Source organism: Octopus bimaculoides, chromosome 3 (genome assembly GCF_046866305.1).
Source record: "Octopus bimaculoides isolate indiv1 chromosome 3, ASM4686630v1, whole genome shotgun sequence".
Classification (NCBI taxonomy): domain Eukaryota; kingdom Metazoa; phylum Mollusca; class Cephalopoda; order Octopoda; family Octopodidae; genus Octopus; species Octopus bimaculoides.
Window position 1 is genome coordinate 132,495,325 of NC_142930.1, and position 17,100 is coordinate 132,512,424.

General features: G+C 36.4%; 1 protein-coding gene across 4 annotated transcripts in view; it reads left to right on the forward strand.

The window, feature by feature from the left end:
• LOC106873908 (uncharacterized) overlaps positions 1 to 17,100 on the forward strand; it is a 344,369-nt gene that overhangs the window by 16,528 nt on the left and 310,741 nt on the right. The window contains exon 1 of one of the 4 annotated variants that reach the window (XM_089349656.1): positions 15,718 to 15,987. The exons of the other annotated variants lie outside the window; for them this stretch is intronic. The gene's annotated coding sequence lies outside the window, so the exon portion shown is untranslated. Of the gene's footprint in view, positions 1 to 15,717; positions 15,988 to 17,100 lie in introns of those variants that run through there. 4 annotated transcript variants of the gene reach the window in all.

Genomic DNA, 17,100 nt, shown 5'->3' on the forward strand with positions numbered 1-17,100 from the left:
TATATATACCCGTATAAATATATATATATATATATATATAGATGGGTTAACAAAGCTACCAATAGTTTCGTGGGAAGATCTTCGCTGCTGTTCAAACGTGCCACATGAAAGTATCGGTACTCGTCTCTATGTTGGACCTCTTCTCATGAAACCATTGGTAGCCTTGTTAACTCACAAATTAATATTTATATCTACCAATCACTAGCGTAGCTAGAGTGTGTCCTGCCCTGGGCGGATCTTCAGTTTGCCAGTCCCGGACCCCTACAGCAATAGCTTACAATAGGATGAAAAGTACCGCCCGGAGTGGCTCGCCCCTACCGCCCATCCCTCTAGCTACGCTAATGCCACCAATGTAGTGTCACGCATTCATTGTCCCTGTTCAACATTAGCTTCTGTGTGTGTCTGTGTTTATGTCTGTGTTGAAACCAATAGATTTAGTAAACTTTAAAGAAAATGTACTAGGGTCGATTTGTTCGACTAAACCTTTCGAGTTAGTGCCCCATCAGGGCTGCTGTCCAATGATTGAAACAAATAAAAGATATTGAAGAAATTACTAAACGTTTTAGACGGTAAAACCATGTGACAATCGTAGACGACACAATCAACCCTGTTGACTTATTTGACTGAAAGGAATTACTTTCTGTGGGATGTGATTCATATGGAAAGTACCATTTGTCTTTCATGGTTGTGATTAATAAATAGTTCGGTGGTATGCTGTAACGGGCCAATGCGTATGGCGAGTCGTTAGACATGTTTACATGGAAAAGCTTGGAAACGCAGACATTATGGAAGCATCAGACGATTTTTTTCTTTGGATCTTCTATACCACTGTTTCACCTTGTAAATCTTAATCTATTTGTGGATGGGAATTGGTTGCAGACAATCTATTGTTATGCAAGTGACTGGAGAAAAAGTTACTAAAAAGTGTCACAATTTTAGCTTGTTATATTTTATTTAAATACTATAAACAATTAAAGTAATGAAACAAAAAAATATTTTAAATCAGTGAAGTGACAGTGCTTCACTATATTTGTTGAAAAAAAAACAACTTTTATTTAAAATATAAGCCTGTCATTTATTGACGATACATAATGTGTAGAAATTCAAAACGCCTTATATCCTTATATTTTATCATGGCATTACATGTATATTCAGTATTTTTAATGTTGATGACTAAGTCGAATATTCCTGCCGACTCCACGAAGAAACTCTTGCAGTTTTGTGGCTGTCCCGTCGAGCAACAGACAAGTTATGGAGTTCTTATATCTTCGACAAACTCTTCTTTAAGATGTATTACCAACAATGTCCTGCTGGATAATTGTGCTTACTGTCGCTTCTTCACACTGGAACCATTCAATATAATTTTTTCTCCCTGCAGACTTTTTTCTGTGACTTCACCACCACCACTGCTAAGTCGGTGTTGAGTCAAGGAGGTCTGTATAACGTCCTTGGGTTGTAAACGTATACACGGTAACGTCCTTTATTATTATTGTATATATAACATAATGCAAATGTGTAGCTTTTTTGTGCATTTTGTTTGCAGAAAATAAAGAAATAACAGTAATAACGTCAGTGAAAAATAAATATTAAGTAAATTGCCTTTCACATATTTATCACTTAGAAAATTTTGCTTAGAAAATATTTTACATTTTTAACCTCGTATATAGTACGCACTAGAAATTTTGGCCTTTAAATTTTGGGAAAAAAGTGCGGATTATACTCGAGGATTTACGATATTTATTTATTTATTTATTTCTGTCTATTGCAATCTTAAGACAACCCTACCAATCCAACTGCTCTTTATCCTGAATTAATGTTAATATTTAATACCTTACATAAAGAATACACCTTGGCGAGGTTTACGTCCCTCTCTCGTTTGTCTCTTGACTTTCAATAATTTGTGGGGATGGCTTGTAGTATTTGTATGATATATATATATATATATATATATATATATATATATACCTTATATATAACAGATAGAAAGGCATTGGCAAAACATCACACAAAATTGCATTATGGTATTTAGTTTCATTCGACTGAGTTTAAGTCATGCTGAAGATCACTTTGCTTTTCATCATCCTGCCGTCTGCATAACATAATAATACCAGTAGTATACTGTTTTGTTTGAATGACTATCTCTGCCTTATGCCTTGGGTTGGAAATTGATATGAAATGATTGAAGTTACCTAATAGCGTTATATACACACGCGCGCCATACAAGATCCAGTTCATTGCAAAATAAAACCGTAAAAATGTAATTTCTTTCAGTCTTTGATCTGCCCTGATCCAACATCAAAAGGATTCGCAATTGCAAGCATTTCCATTTTTTCTTTCTTTTTTTCCTTTTTTTTTTTTAATGTTTGTTAGACACTATTTAAGACATTAATATGGAGATTTGGTTACTATTTTTAGCAATTCGAGTGGTCACGTTGAAGCTCAATCTTCGGCTCGTTCTAATAATTTTAAACCATTCCTAACATTGTCATCATTTGCCGAGATGCCAAGCAGTGCTTTAGGATCGCCCCCTCTATGACCAAAATCTAAAGTTTCGTCAAGTCTCTTTACATTTCATCCCCAGGGGGTTAATAAAATATCGATCCAATATCCTAAAATTCAATCGCATGTAAAACCCTGCACTACTAATTTATGTGGATTTGTCGCAATGTGTAAAAAAAAAATTAGGGTTAATGGATCATTAGCCAATATAATCGTATTGGATTTATCCAAATGCTCATTGAAAATTGATAGATGATCTCATTAAATAGAAAAGCTAAAGCAATTTGAAATTACAAACTAGCCAGAATCTGCCTGCATTACTCTGGCTATTTTATTGCGATTGGCTCATCAAATAGCGATTACTGGGTGTATTTGAGAATTACATCCTATTTAGTGATTTATGTAATATTAGTTACGTAAATAATCACGAAATAAATATTATTTATCACATCGCTGTTTTTATTTTAGGATTAAAAGTAAACAAATACTGAAATATTTGAAAATCATTTCTGAGTGATTTCTTTTAATGAAATCACACAGATAAAAGCGTCTAAACACACAGATTTGTGTTGTTTGTTTTATTATAATGAACATGCAAATATATTTTATGAGTTAAAATGAAGAGGCAGTAATGTTTATTTCTAAAACACCCCTGACAAATCTTGTTAAAATAATATAATAAAGGAGTCAAACAGTTTACAAGCGAACTAAAGATCAAAAGAATTCAAGAGTGACCCAGTTGATGTAAAGAAGAGGAAGAGAGGAGCTATGAGAGCTTTGTAGTTAATATCCTTGATGTAGATAAACTTGTTTATATCGTTACATACAAAGAAGGGTTAACGGTCTTTAGGAATAAAAGGGCCAGTACTGGTTCTTCTCAAATCACACAATGTGGTAACTCGAAATTCGGGGAATCTTTCTCAATAACATATAATTTATTTATCCTTATCAGAATTCGTGGTAATCCTTATCGGAATTCGTGGTAAAAAGCCGATAGAAAAGTATTTAGGTTGAAAACGTTCGATAATTTAAAACTTGCTTCAGGCATTGGATTGCGGCCACACTGGAGTATCGCCTTGAGAAGTTTAGTCAAACAAATCAACCCCCAGTACTTTTTTTTTATAAGTCTAGTACTTATTATATCGGTCTCTTTTACAGATCTCTAGGTTGCTAAGCGGTGGGTGAGTATTGGGGTAGACACAGACACATACACGCGCGCGCCCACACGCGAGTACATACGCGTGCGCACAGGTGGGCTTTTTCAGCTTCCATCTGCCAATCCTCTCACAAGTCTTTAGTTGGCCCAGGGCTACAGAAGATACATGCCCTAGATGCAGCACAGTGGGACTGAACCTAAAACTACATGGGGATCTTTTTGGTTTGACGGGCAACATTTTTCATTTATGTTTTATGTAGTGATTTTGGTACCGAAACACTTTCAAACTTCGAATACTTATCTATTTTGTGTTATAGAACAGATAAAAAATTTTGTATTCGAAGTTATTTCATGTAAAAAATTATCGTATTTCGGTAATTTCAACCAATCACTGACGTCTATTGAGGTGAAAACAATTACGCCGTGGAATGTAAACAACGGTGTCAGGGGATCTCTTCCCTTGAATAAAATTAGTGCCGTTGTTTGTCAACAACAACTATCCGTTGTCAACAACAACTATCAGCGGTATATATTTCGTTTGTCACTGTTATTTATGACATCGTTCGTGCGTTTGTACTGGTTTTGGTTTTAGGGTTAGGGTTCGGGTTTTAGAGTTAGGGTTAGTTTTAGGATTACGGTTAGGGTTATGATTATTTTTGCCATAACCTCACTCATAACCTTAACCCTAACCCTAACTCTAAAACCCGAACCCTAATCCTAAAACCTTAAACCCTTATTAGGGAATAATGATATAATTAAACAGGGAATAACACACTTGACACCGGCAAAAATTTATTGTTTACAAAAGAGCACTAACTGTATTCAGCTGAATAGACGTCAGTGATTGGTTGAAATTACAGAAATACGACAACTTTAACATGAAATAACTTGCGATATACAATTTTTTGTTAAGAAGGCTAAGAGAAAAAGATGTTTTATATGGCACATTCTACCAGTGTCTCAAGTTTGAAAGTGTTTCGTTAAGAAAACAAGTGTTGCCTGTCAAACCAAAAAGATCCCTACATGGTTGAGAAGCAAGCTCAACCACACAAGAATTTTCATAAGATCCTATTATACTCGTATTCAACTTTTATCATTTAATAGCTTCATTTTTTAAAATATTTTTTTTTATATAACTCCCACTATTTTCTATTTCAAGCCCAGTAGTGAACACCCCTATTGCTTAGTTAACGAATCCTTCAGGCAACAGCCTAACACGGATATATATTACTGACGTGGTTAATGTAGTTAGTCAATAAATTTTAGATGATGAGAACAGCCATTTTCTAAATGACTAATTCTGGTGAAAAATAACAAGGGAAATAACCTCGAAATTAAAATAAGTTTTAAAAAATTATAGAGTACTGTGAGTGACTGAATCTGTGCTTTAGCTGTATTTGGACAACTGTGGACATATTTCAGCATTATAGGATCTCTTTGGTGAAGTGTAGTCTAGCCCTAACTTCAGATCTTAGAATAAGTAGACAAGTTCACTGAAACTTTGTACTTGTTAAATTGCAATCGTATTTCCTTCTAAAGTACCAATGAAATTACAGGTGCAGTGCTACTCTATCATTTCACATCCTAGAAGTTGAGCTTGAGTTATTTTTAGTTTCACATCGATAAGCTTAGGTATGGTTATGTGGTGTAGAAACTTGCTTACCTACCATGTAGTCTTGGATTCTGTGCCACAGCATGGCACCTTTGACAAGTGTCTTCTGCTGTAACCCTGGACCTACTAAGAAGCCCACCACATACACACACGAGTGTCAAACTAATACACCTGCTTGTTGTTCATACACCTTTCTATGTCTTTTGTATTCTATAAATTTCTATTATAATATATATGTATGTATAAATATATATGTATAAATATACACACACACATCTAAATTATGCAAAAATGAGAAGAACACTGTCATCTCATTTTAATAGATATATTTATCAAAATTACATAAAAATATCTTGAAATAGTAAAGAGTAAATTTATTCAATAAAATCGCCATTTCTTCAGCCATGACCTCCAGATGACTTTGGAATATCCTGTAGCTCTTTTGGATGTCTCCTTGTTTAAGTTGGTGAATGCTGCCATAATCCTTACCTTCAGTTCATCTTTAGTGTTAAAAGGAGTTTTATTGGTCTCTCACTCAACTGTACCCCACACATAATAATCAAGGGAGTTGCAGTCTGGGGAGTTAGGTGGCCAGATGTTAAGGGTGATGTGATTGCAGAAATTGTGGTGCAGAGTCCTGTTGCCAGACATAGGGTCTTTCAGCAGCCACCCTCTTGATCCAGGGCAGCACTACCGCCTCCAGGCACTTGATGTATTGACTCTATTCCCTAGAGCATAGGCGTGAAAGATATGCCATAATATACATCTGGAAGATCCTGGAGGGACTTGTCCTAAACTTTGGCATTGAGAGCTAAACTAACGCTAAAACACGACGCTACTGCATAGTGGTAAAGATTCCAACTTTGCCATAAAAATATTGGACAAAATATTGCAACAGCCAGGGCTTTAAAGGACCACAGCTCTTCAATATCCTCTGAATGACCTGAGAGACCTGCATGGGGTGGATGTAGGTGTCTTCACAAAGAAACTAAATCTCTTATTGTCAAGAATCCCAGATGAACCAACTTTTGAAATGGTTACAGTGGTTTAGACAAATGGCGTACATGGCAGAGACATAACCCACCTCCTTCCACTTTATTTTTTAATTTTCTTTTTTATGGAAACCCACGTTTTCGGCTCTGGAGATTCCGATTCTGAAAAAAAAAAATCACAACTTCAAAATTTTAATCATTTCTTTATTTTTTCACTTTTTTCAGAAATTTTTTGGGGTGAAATACATAGAAAATACAGTGATTATGATTGTGAAAAAAAAAATTGTTTGTAAAATTTCAATTTTTCAAAAAAAAAAAAAAAAAAAAAAAAAAAAAAAAGATTAACCTTCCTTATTCTACTTCCCCCCACCCCCACCCCCAGCAGCCTCTCCTGAAATTGCGATTTTTGCAAATTTCTTTTCAGAATCGGAATCCCCATAGCTGAAAGTGTGGGTTTCCGTAAAAAAATTTTTTTTTTGAAGTGGGGAGAGGTCAGGTTACATCTCAGCCATGTGCGCCAGACAAACCCTGAGTTTTAAAAACTGCTGTTTCAATTCATAGAACTAAGACAACAACCAGATTAGTAAGATCACTTTACTGTCATAGGAAGCAGGTTTTCCTCTCAGTGTCCATCAACATTCTAATGAAAATGTTAATACATTATTTACATTGGACGAATATGTGTCGTCCTCTTGTTTGTTGCTACCACCATGTTCCAGCTGATTTACTCTCCAGCCTTCATTAGGTGCCCTGGTGGAATTTTAAACCCAACCCTGGGTTCTCGTTCCTAAGGCATTTTTTACTGATGTTACTATTATTAATATTATTTATTTAAGGTACTGCCTGGAATTAAACTTGAAATCTTCAGGTTAGTAGGCTGCACTCTTAACCATTACGCTATATGCCTGTGAGCAATTATAGAGTGAATTTTTAGGGCTCATAAACCTAATACTTTTGTATCCTTCATTAATACTGGTTCCCATATTCTACTCATATCTGCACTAGCTCTTTCCTAGGAGGTTATTGTGTCCTAGCATATGTGCTGCCTCTTAGTTTTCGTATTTTCCAGTGGTGTTCTCTGTGTATTATTTTAACTTCATCCAACAGGGGAAAATGGTCTCCGTTTTTCCATACATGATCAGCTATACCCAATTTTTCAACACCTCCTTGTGTCACAGCTTTATGATGTTCCGCTGCCCTTATTTTCAGTGGGCATCATGTTTCGCCTTTGTATAACCAACCATAAAACTTCATAGGATGGAGTACGCACAGTCTTTTTTATTGGTGTTAATATCATCTGTGTTTGTCATCCACCACCGCTTGACTGATGTCGGTTTGTTTACATCCCTGTGACTTGGCAGTTCTGCAAAAGGGAATGATAAAATCAGTACCAGGCTTACAAAAATAAGTACTGGGTTTAATTTGTGTGACTAAACCCTTCAAGGCGGTGCCCCAGTATGGCCACAGTTCAATAACAGAAACAAGTAAAGAATAAAAGAAAGATAAAGATTATTGTTTAACCCCTGGTCAGCCTTAATCATACAGACTTATGATCTTAATTGTTCCAGTTATGACCATCCCTCTTATTTTTCAATCAAAGTGTATCTAAGACTACATTATCCAGTCTGTGTGTCATTCTATATTTTTTAAAGATTTCTGGGTGTAATTCGAGTTAGGAGCTGCTATTTTTAGTAGGTTGAGTGGCCACAAAGCTCATGCATGTCTGACCTGATTTAATTGAAGCTGTAAAATACCTGGAATTTAATTTAGGACACTCAGCATGACAGTTTCAATTTACCCTGAGGCTTTCAGCTTTTCCAAATTGTTCACTCAAAAAGACAGTATTGAATTCACTTTGACCATCCCCACTCTTTCTGCTGTTATATATATATATATATATATATATATATATATATATATATATGAGAGAGAGAGAGAGAGAGAGAGAGAGAGAGAGTCTCTGTGTGTGTGTATATATATGTGTAAATAGTGTATATATGTGTGTGTGTGTGTATATATATATATATATATATATATATATAGTGTGTGTGTGTGTGTATATATATATATACATATATGTATAGATGTGTATACACATTATATATACAGGACATGATGGGTAAATTGTTGCCATTTTATATTTTTAATTTCATGTATGTGCATTGTTTGTTTTTGATTTTGTTGATCCAAACTAGATCAAAAATATCTATATATACTGGGTGTGGTGAATAAACTGTCGTCTGAATTAGAGTAAATTCATTCAATGCAATCACCATTGACTTGAACCAAGGCCTCTGCAACTCTTCTGGACGGTCTCCTTGTTTAAGTTGGTGAATGCTGCCATAATCCTTGCCTTCAGTTCATCTTTGCTGTTACAAGGAGTTTTGTTGGTCTCTCACTCAACTGTACCCCACACGTAATAATCAAGAGGGTTGCAATCTGGGCAGTTGGGTAGCCAGATGTTAGGACTGATGTGGTTGCATAAATTGTCTGTTAGTCATGACTGGATTTTTGTGTGGCATGGTGTAGAGTCCTGTTGCCACACATAGGATCTTCCAGCAGCTACCCTCTTGATCCAAGACAGCACTACCTCTTCCAGGCTCTTGATGTAGGCTTCCATGTTGAGTCTGAGGCTGTGTGGGAAGATGAATGGAGGTACAATGTTGCCATCACTAGTGTTCACTCCAAACACCATGATGTTGACTGGATGTTTGATTTTTATCACTCTTGGTACATGTCCTCAGACTGACACCCAAACACTCTGAAATGTTTGTATTGGAGCTTCTGGCATGAACGCCAAGCAATACTGCATGTCGTTTCCAAATTTCTGGATGAGTGAATTGTGTCATGGTGCTGTTTTTCTCATAGACGGTGCCCTACTATATTGTGTAGTCAACAAAATCAAAAACAAGCAATGTCATGCATGAAATTAAAAATATAAAATGGCGACAATTTACCCATTGCATCCTGTATATATATTGTGTATACACATAGGCACAGTGTACCTTGTACTATATATATATGTTGTTTGTTAAATTATTCTTTTAGATGTGTGGCTTGATTTACAATGAACAATGCCTCATAAGGTTCACTGATAGGGAAAAAAAGACTATTCAAACTTGATATAGAAGCTTCCATGTTGATTTGAAAAGATTAGCTGTCAAATATAGATAATAGGTAGCCAATCAGACAGTCAAATGCAATCATCTATAAAGGAATTTTAACACTATTGACAAAGGCTTGATATCAAAGAGCAGCTTTTATTCAAATAAAGCAGAGTAAACAGCTGCAGAACTTGGTTGAATATTTTAGGAAGTTTTTTTTTTTTTTTTTGCTGTTCTTTTTGCTTGTGTGTCACTGCACTGTTATTATGTTTGTAAATCAATAAATTGAGGTTAGACTTGTATTTTTCTACAATAAAAAGTAGTAAGGCTTTGAAAGAATTGGTATAATCAGTGAAAAAGATAAAGTATAAGGTGAACTGACATCTTCAAAATATTCATCATTAAGATGCCAGAGATTGTTGCACCTTTGGAACATGTCTTCATACGAATATGACAGTTTTGGTTAGAATGTTAGCTTTATGGAATATTTGAGTAAACTTTTCTTCCATGGATTGATATTGGCATGAGTTTCCTAACAGGAAGCATTATATTTCATTTTACTCTTTTACTTGTTTCAGCCATTTGACTGCAGCCATGCTGGAGCACCGCCTTTAGTCGAGCAAATCGACCCTAGGACTTATTCTTTGTAAGCCTAGTACTTATTCTATCGGTCTCTTTTGCCAAATCGCTAAGTTACGGGGACATAAACACACCAGCATCGGTTGTCAAATGATGCTGGGGACAAATACAGACACAAACATATATACACACATACATATATATATACATATACATATATACGACGGGCTTCTTTCAGTTTCCGTCTACCAAATCCACACACAAGGCTTTGGTCGGCCCGAGGCTATAGTAGAAGACACTTGCCCAAGGTGCCACGCAGTGGGACTGAACCCAGAACCACACAGCCACTCCTGCGCCTATGTTTGAACTTTCATCTTATTTTCGGTCTTAGAAATGTTTATGGCTGTTAAATTTATTGACTTCAGGTGTTGCTGTTACCGTTCCTTCTTTGTGCCATCAGGTTAACAAATGACCCTGGTGGTTTCCTTGACAGGTGCTTTTTGTGTGTTAACTACTAAAAGAGGAAGTCATTCATTCACAAGGAGTTTTGCCATGTGAACGTTATCATTTGTGTGTTGTCTGTGTTGCTGCATGTTCTACATTGAATGAGTCTTTCAGATTAGGTGTCTCAAGTTAGATTTCAATTGCATTCCATTTTATTTATAATCTCAAAAATCTTTGACATTTCATTACTCTTTCTACAGCTGATAATAATAATCCTTTATAATTTGGGACCTAGGCTAGCAAATTTAGGGGAGGAAGTAAGTTGATTACATTGACCCCAGTAGTTGACTGGCACTTATTTTATCTTTTATCGGCCTCAAAAGAATAAAATGCAGTCAACCTCAGAAAGATAAAGTGCAAAATTTACTCAGAATGAAATGCCACTAAGCATTTTGTCCAACACAATTCTGCCAGCTTGCTACCTTATGGCAGAGAGCAATAAGTATAAAGAGAAGTGGCGAATTGGCAAAATTATTATTGTCAGATTATTTTTGCAGTATTTGTTACAGCTTTTTATGTTTTGAGTTCAAATTCCATCAGTGTCACCTTTGCTTTGGGTCAATAAAATAAATTGCCAGTCCAGAACATTGGAATGGCAGAACTGTTAGACCATTGGACAAAGTAATACTTTGTGCTATTTGGTCTTTTTCTTTACATTCTGTATACCCAAGTAGGTTTGGTAGACTTATCTGAATCTTGCTGATAAGGAGTTTTGTAAAAATTACCCATAGGAAGGCTACAGAAAACCACTTTTGTATTTTCCCATGAAAATTCCACAAGCACTGACATGCTTAACATTATCATTATTATAAAAGTGGCAAGCTGTCAGAATCATTAGCATGTTGAGCAAAATGCTTTGTGGCATTTTGTCTGTCTTTATGTTCTGAGTTCAAATTCCACCGAAGTCAACTTTGCTTACGAGGTCAATAAACAAGTACCAGTTGAGCATTGGGGTTAATGTAATCGACTATCCCCCTCCCTCTGAACTAGCTGGCCTAGAGTCAAAATTTGAAACCAATATTATCATCATTATCTGCCACAGAAGCACGAATAAAATATGAAGGACATTTGAGATTATAAATGAAGTTGTGTAATTGAAAGATACATTATCTGAAAGCTTTGCTCAACATGAAGCAGCAAGTAATAAAATAACACTTATCATATAGTGCAGATATCTCACAATTGACTACATTCATACAACAAAACTCAGCAAAACTTATTGATTGTTAAGAAGGACTTCCTGTATTATCATGGAACACAAATCACTAAGAAAGTACCTAAAGGAAAATCTTGTCTTCTTTTTATAATGGAACAATTAATTTAGTCCATTGTTTGGGTCAATTCATTTGTGAATAATTACAAGTTTCTTCATGTGTGTTAATAGGAATAAATTCACTTGTTTAATTTATGGTAACTCGTAAATGACTTTCCCTACAATATTCCTCTCCTGATTATGCTTTCCATTCACAAATTCAAATGATTAGGATAACACCAGTCCATAGATTCTTTGATAACCTGCAGCAAAAGCATTCAACACTGATTGCTGTTAGTACCAAAATGAGAGCTAGGCTGATTTTATAATGTATTACTTAGTCACATGTGAAGGCACATGGCTCAGTGGTTAGTTTCGGGCTCGCAATTATGAGGTAGTGAGTTCGATTCCTGGATTTTATTCACCCACCCTTCCTGTTGTTCTCTCCCCACTTCTATTTACCTTGTTCTTTAAGGGCCCACCCTGATACCTTGTTACCACCATCTTTATCGCTCTCTCTAACCTCATCCTGATTTTCCTCCTCCACTTTTGTATAATGCAAGTAACCTTGTGTCTCCTCTATGGCAAAATTCTAGCTCCTTCTTTTGTACTTTAATCTCTCATCACCTACAATGAAGCTGCATACCTCTCTATTGTAGCATCACTCAGTTGAAAGGGGATTTAGTTTTGTGAGCTATATGGTGATCTCACTAGTACTGGTGCCATGTAAAAAGCATCCAGTACATTCTGTAAAGTGGTTGGCATTAGGAAGAGCATCCAACAGTGGAAAACATGCTAAAGCAGATCATGGAGTACAACGCAGTCCCACAACCTGTCAGATCATCTCAAACCATCCGACCCATACCAACACAGAAGACAGACATTGAAAGATGATAATGGTAATTGTGAGTAACAAACTAAGGCTTATTGAATATCGTGGAGACAACACACACACACACATGCATGTGTGCACTTACATAGAAGTATGTATATACAGGAGTGGCTGTGTGGTAAGTAGCTTGCTTACCAGCCACATGGTTCTGGGTTCAGCCCCACTGTGTGGCACCTTGGGCAAGTGTCTTCTATTATAGCCTTGGGCCGACCAAATCCTTGTGAGTGGATTTGGCAGATGTAAGTCATATTTTATCTTTTGCTTGCTTTACTCACTGGAGTGTGGCCATGCTGGAGCACTGCCCTGAAGGGTTTAGTCAGACAAATTGACCCTAGTCCTTGTTTTTAAGTCTGATATTTATTGTTTTGGTCTCTTGCTAATCTCCTAAATTATGAGGACATGAACAAATCAACACCAGTTGTCAAGAAGTGACTGGGATGAATGAATGGACAAACAGAAGCAATTTATGGGGCTTCCAAAGCTGGTGAGAGGCAGGTATCCTCAACCTACATACCTGGCCTGAGTACTTACAACAGAGTAGAATCTTCTAAAGGTACCAAATCTGGAACCTTTAGAATTTGGTACCTGGTGTGTTAAACCAGGCAATAGGCTAGATATCGAATAACCTGAAATGTGTGTAAGAGATGGCATGATAACATGTTAAGATTTTATATTTAGTCTTTCTTTAAAGGTTAAACACCTGGCCACATCAGATGCTATTTATTTTGGACACTTGTGCACTCTAAGATGAAGACCACTCCTGCTATTGTGTTATTTATTGGCAGAGACACTTAACATGAAATTAGGACTTATCAAGTTAATACTGGACAGAGATTGCTTGTGTGGCAGGGTCAAATGCATCTCAATTTTAATCACTTGAAGAAGACATGTCAGTCAGCCATTGCTTGAAAATCAAATTATTGTAATTGGTGCAACTGCCTGAATTAGTTTCACTAACCCAACCCATGTTAGTATACCACATGTTTTATATATTATACACATGTTCTATAACTTGTCTTTGTTGGTGTAACACTCTGGCATGTATATTGGAAGATAGTCTTTACATGGATGTATCCTTAACTTTAACCAATATGTAATACATGTTGAACCACGCTGCATAATTACGAGCCATAAACTGACATAGTATTTATGTCCAATTAATAATAAAGCATTTTACAGAACAAAAGAAAAATGCATGTAAAAGCTAAGCTTACATTAACATGAAAACAACACACAAGTCTAAATCTCTTTTCCTAAACAAAGGTCTGGATCTTCAATAAAGGTATATAATTTTATTCACTTCCTAAATATGTTGCTAATGATAAAACTTAAAACAGCAGGTCAGCCAGTTAAATTTTAACATTCTTATTGTAAACATTTCGTTTATTCTCACATATGATTTTTCTACACACCCAAATCTACTTTGTTAAAGTCAGTTGATGGGCGACTAATATCTGGTGACTAAATAAATTTTTATGAATGTTTCTATGCTCTATTCTTAGCTGGGCATAAATACCGTGTCAATTTAGAACTAATAAATATGTTGTGTGGTTTAACATGTTATTATTACTTTAAGTTTTAGAATACACTAATGTGAAAATTAATTTTCAGTATATGTCTTAAGGTTTTTATATGTATTACATGCTGTAGTTACTAAAGTTACTGTCCCATATATATATATATATATATATATATATATATATATATATATATATATATATGTATATACTGTTTTGTGTCACTGGCACTAGGGAGGTTGCCAAGTAGCTTGCATGACAAAACCACTACATTGAATGGCAGTGGGTGGTGGGGATAATATTGAGAGAGGGAGCTTATGCCAGGTGTCAAGGGGCAAGAGTATAATAGAGGGATAGGAACAGGTGTGTTGCTGTGAACGTGGTACATGGCTATCCCAGCTGGAAAAGGAGAGGTGATGATGAGGTGTTAGGGCATACTCTCAGAACGCAAGCAGGTGAATGAGTGGAGGATAGAAACAGGAGATCAGATTTGGGGAATAAAGTACCAATTAAGTTCTGGGGTTGTAATCAATTAACCCCTTCCCCTCAAATTGCTGACCTTGTACCAAACTTTGAAAGAATTATGTGGATAGTGGATTGATAGAATCATTAAAACATCACACACAGTGCCTTGCAGTATTTCTTCCAGTTCTTTAATCCGAGTTCAAATCCCATAAAATTACTGGCCTCGATCCTTAATTAGAAATAGTTATTGGTAATGAAGGTGTTGATTGTGATTGTAATATTAGAAAAGCTGTCTTAAATTAACTAATGTGTATTCACCAGAATCCTAATATCAGCTTTATTAAATACAAACTGTAGCATTAGCTGTCCTGCCGTCTTCCACACACATTCAGCTTTGCATATACGTACATACACAATTCTGCACACACACACACACACACACACACACAGAGTCATAGACACAAGCACATGTACCATACAGCCATACATAGCCACACACTCCAAACCCACCCACACACACACGTGCAGTCACATATACCACGCCCCCACAGTCATACATATACTCACATAGCCACACATCCCACACATACATACATACATGTATGCACATAGCCACACATATCATTGCATTCACACACATACAAACACATACCCAACCACACATACACACATAAACACACACACACACACACACACAGTGACACACACATAATCCCAGGCATACACATATGCACATGTACACACTCATACACATACACACACACATACATTCATTCATACATACATACATACATACATACACACACACACACACACACACACACACACACACACACACACACACGCCTATATACCACTACAGCTCCTCCACCCCTATATCTCCCTTTCACTACCACTCTGATGGTACCAGTATCAGCAGCCAGTCTAGCAGTGATTTTACTGTAGATATCCTTTGGATGCTGATAGATAGATCCATTATCAGAACACAAACGACTCTTTCTCTCTCTCTCTCTCTCTCTCTTTCTCTCTCTCTCTATCTCTCTCTCTCTCTCTCTCTATCTCTCTCTCTATCTCTCTCTCACTTTCTTCCGCTGACATTCTGTCTCTTTCTTTCTGTCACTCTTTCTCAGCTGTTTGGAAACTGTAACATTCTCTGCAGGTAAACAAATGGAAGCTATAGAATTGAAGGATGGATAGAATATTATTCCTCACAACTTCGATGTTAAACTAAATGGTTGGAAAGGAACTTGTCCAGCTCTGGCATCAGATTGACATTTCTGTGATAAATTGTGCATTATGACAAGCAAAGGACAAATCACCTGATTTAATAATAAACAAGCCAGGGCTTTAGTAAAATACCTGCACCATTTTGGCAACAGTATCTATTTTGACCCTAAAAGAGTTAATTCTCACAAGTATGTATTTGTTTACTTTTACTAAATCTCTTTTAGTCTTGTTTTTCTTCTTTCAAAATCAACCTGTTTGTTTTCTGAACTATTTCTACTTTCACTTTCAAATGTTTGATTTAAATTTAAATTATTCTTGCAGTATAAATGTGTATATTTCATTATGTTGTATATATAAACATTTATGTACACTATTACATCTTACAGACACTTATGATTCATTGGTTTCTACCCCACTTCTATATCAACCACCAGGGACTTTGTGTCAACCTGGACCCTTCCCTCTACATCTTACTAACACAGATAATTACCCTCTACTCTCATTCTAGCACAAATCAATTTACACAACAATTCTTCCCTAGTGCATCAACCATCTGCATCTCCTACATCCACCTACACTTCTCCTACAGATGTCAACTCTGAGATATTCAAGGTGAACATAAATTGTTTCAGTCTCACCTGTATCAGACATCCTGTGATGGCCATGACAACCATTTGTCCTGGCTAAGCTATATTAAAATATGTATGTACATAAATGTCCAGGAAACCTCAATAACTGGAGGGTAGGGTCACCATTGACAGTAATGCACCCTTTGTGGGTGTGGAATGGTCTTAAAACATACATTCTCCCACTCACACTCTCTCTCATATTCTCTATCTCCCTCCATCTCTTTCTTTCTCTCACTCACACACACATGCACATATGCATGCATATGCATTTGAAATGAAAAACAATATGTACATATGTCCAATAAGAGACAAAGATGACTCTAGCAAAATACAAATATACATTGTGAATGTATGTGCGTTTATACATATATGCACACATACATCCATGCATTTTATGTTTATTATAGATACATGTATGTATATGTAATGTCCCAGTGCTTAGGGCAGCGGGCTCGCGGTCGTAGGATCGCAGTCATAGGATCACGGTTTCGATTCCCAGTCCCGGCGTTGTGAGTGTTTATTGAGCGAGAACACCTAAGGCTACACGAGGCTGCGGCAGGGGATGGTGGCGAACCCTGCTGTACTCTTTCACCACAACTTGTAGGCGTAGGAGTGGCTGTGTGGTAAGTAGCTTGCTTACCAACCACATGGTTCCGGGTTCAGTCCCACTGT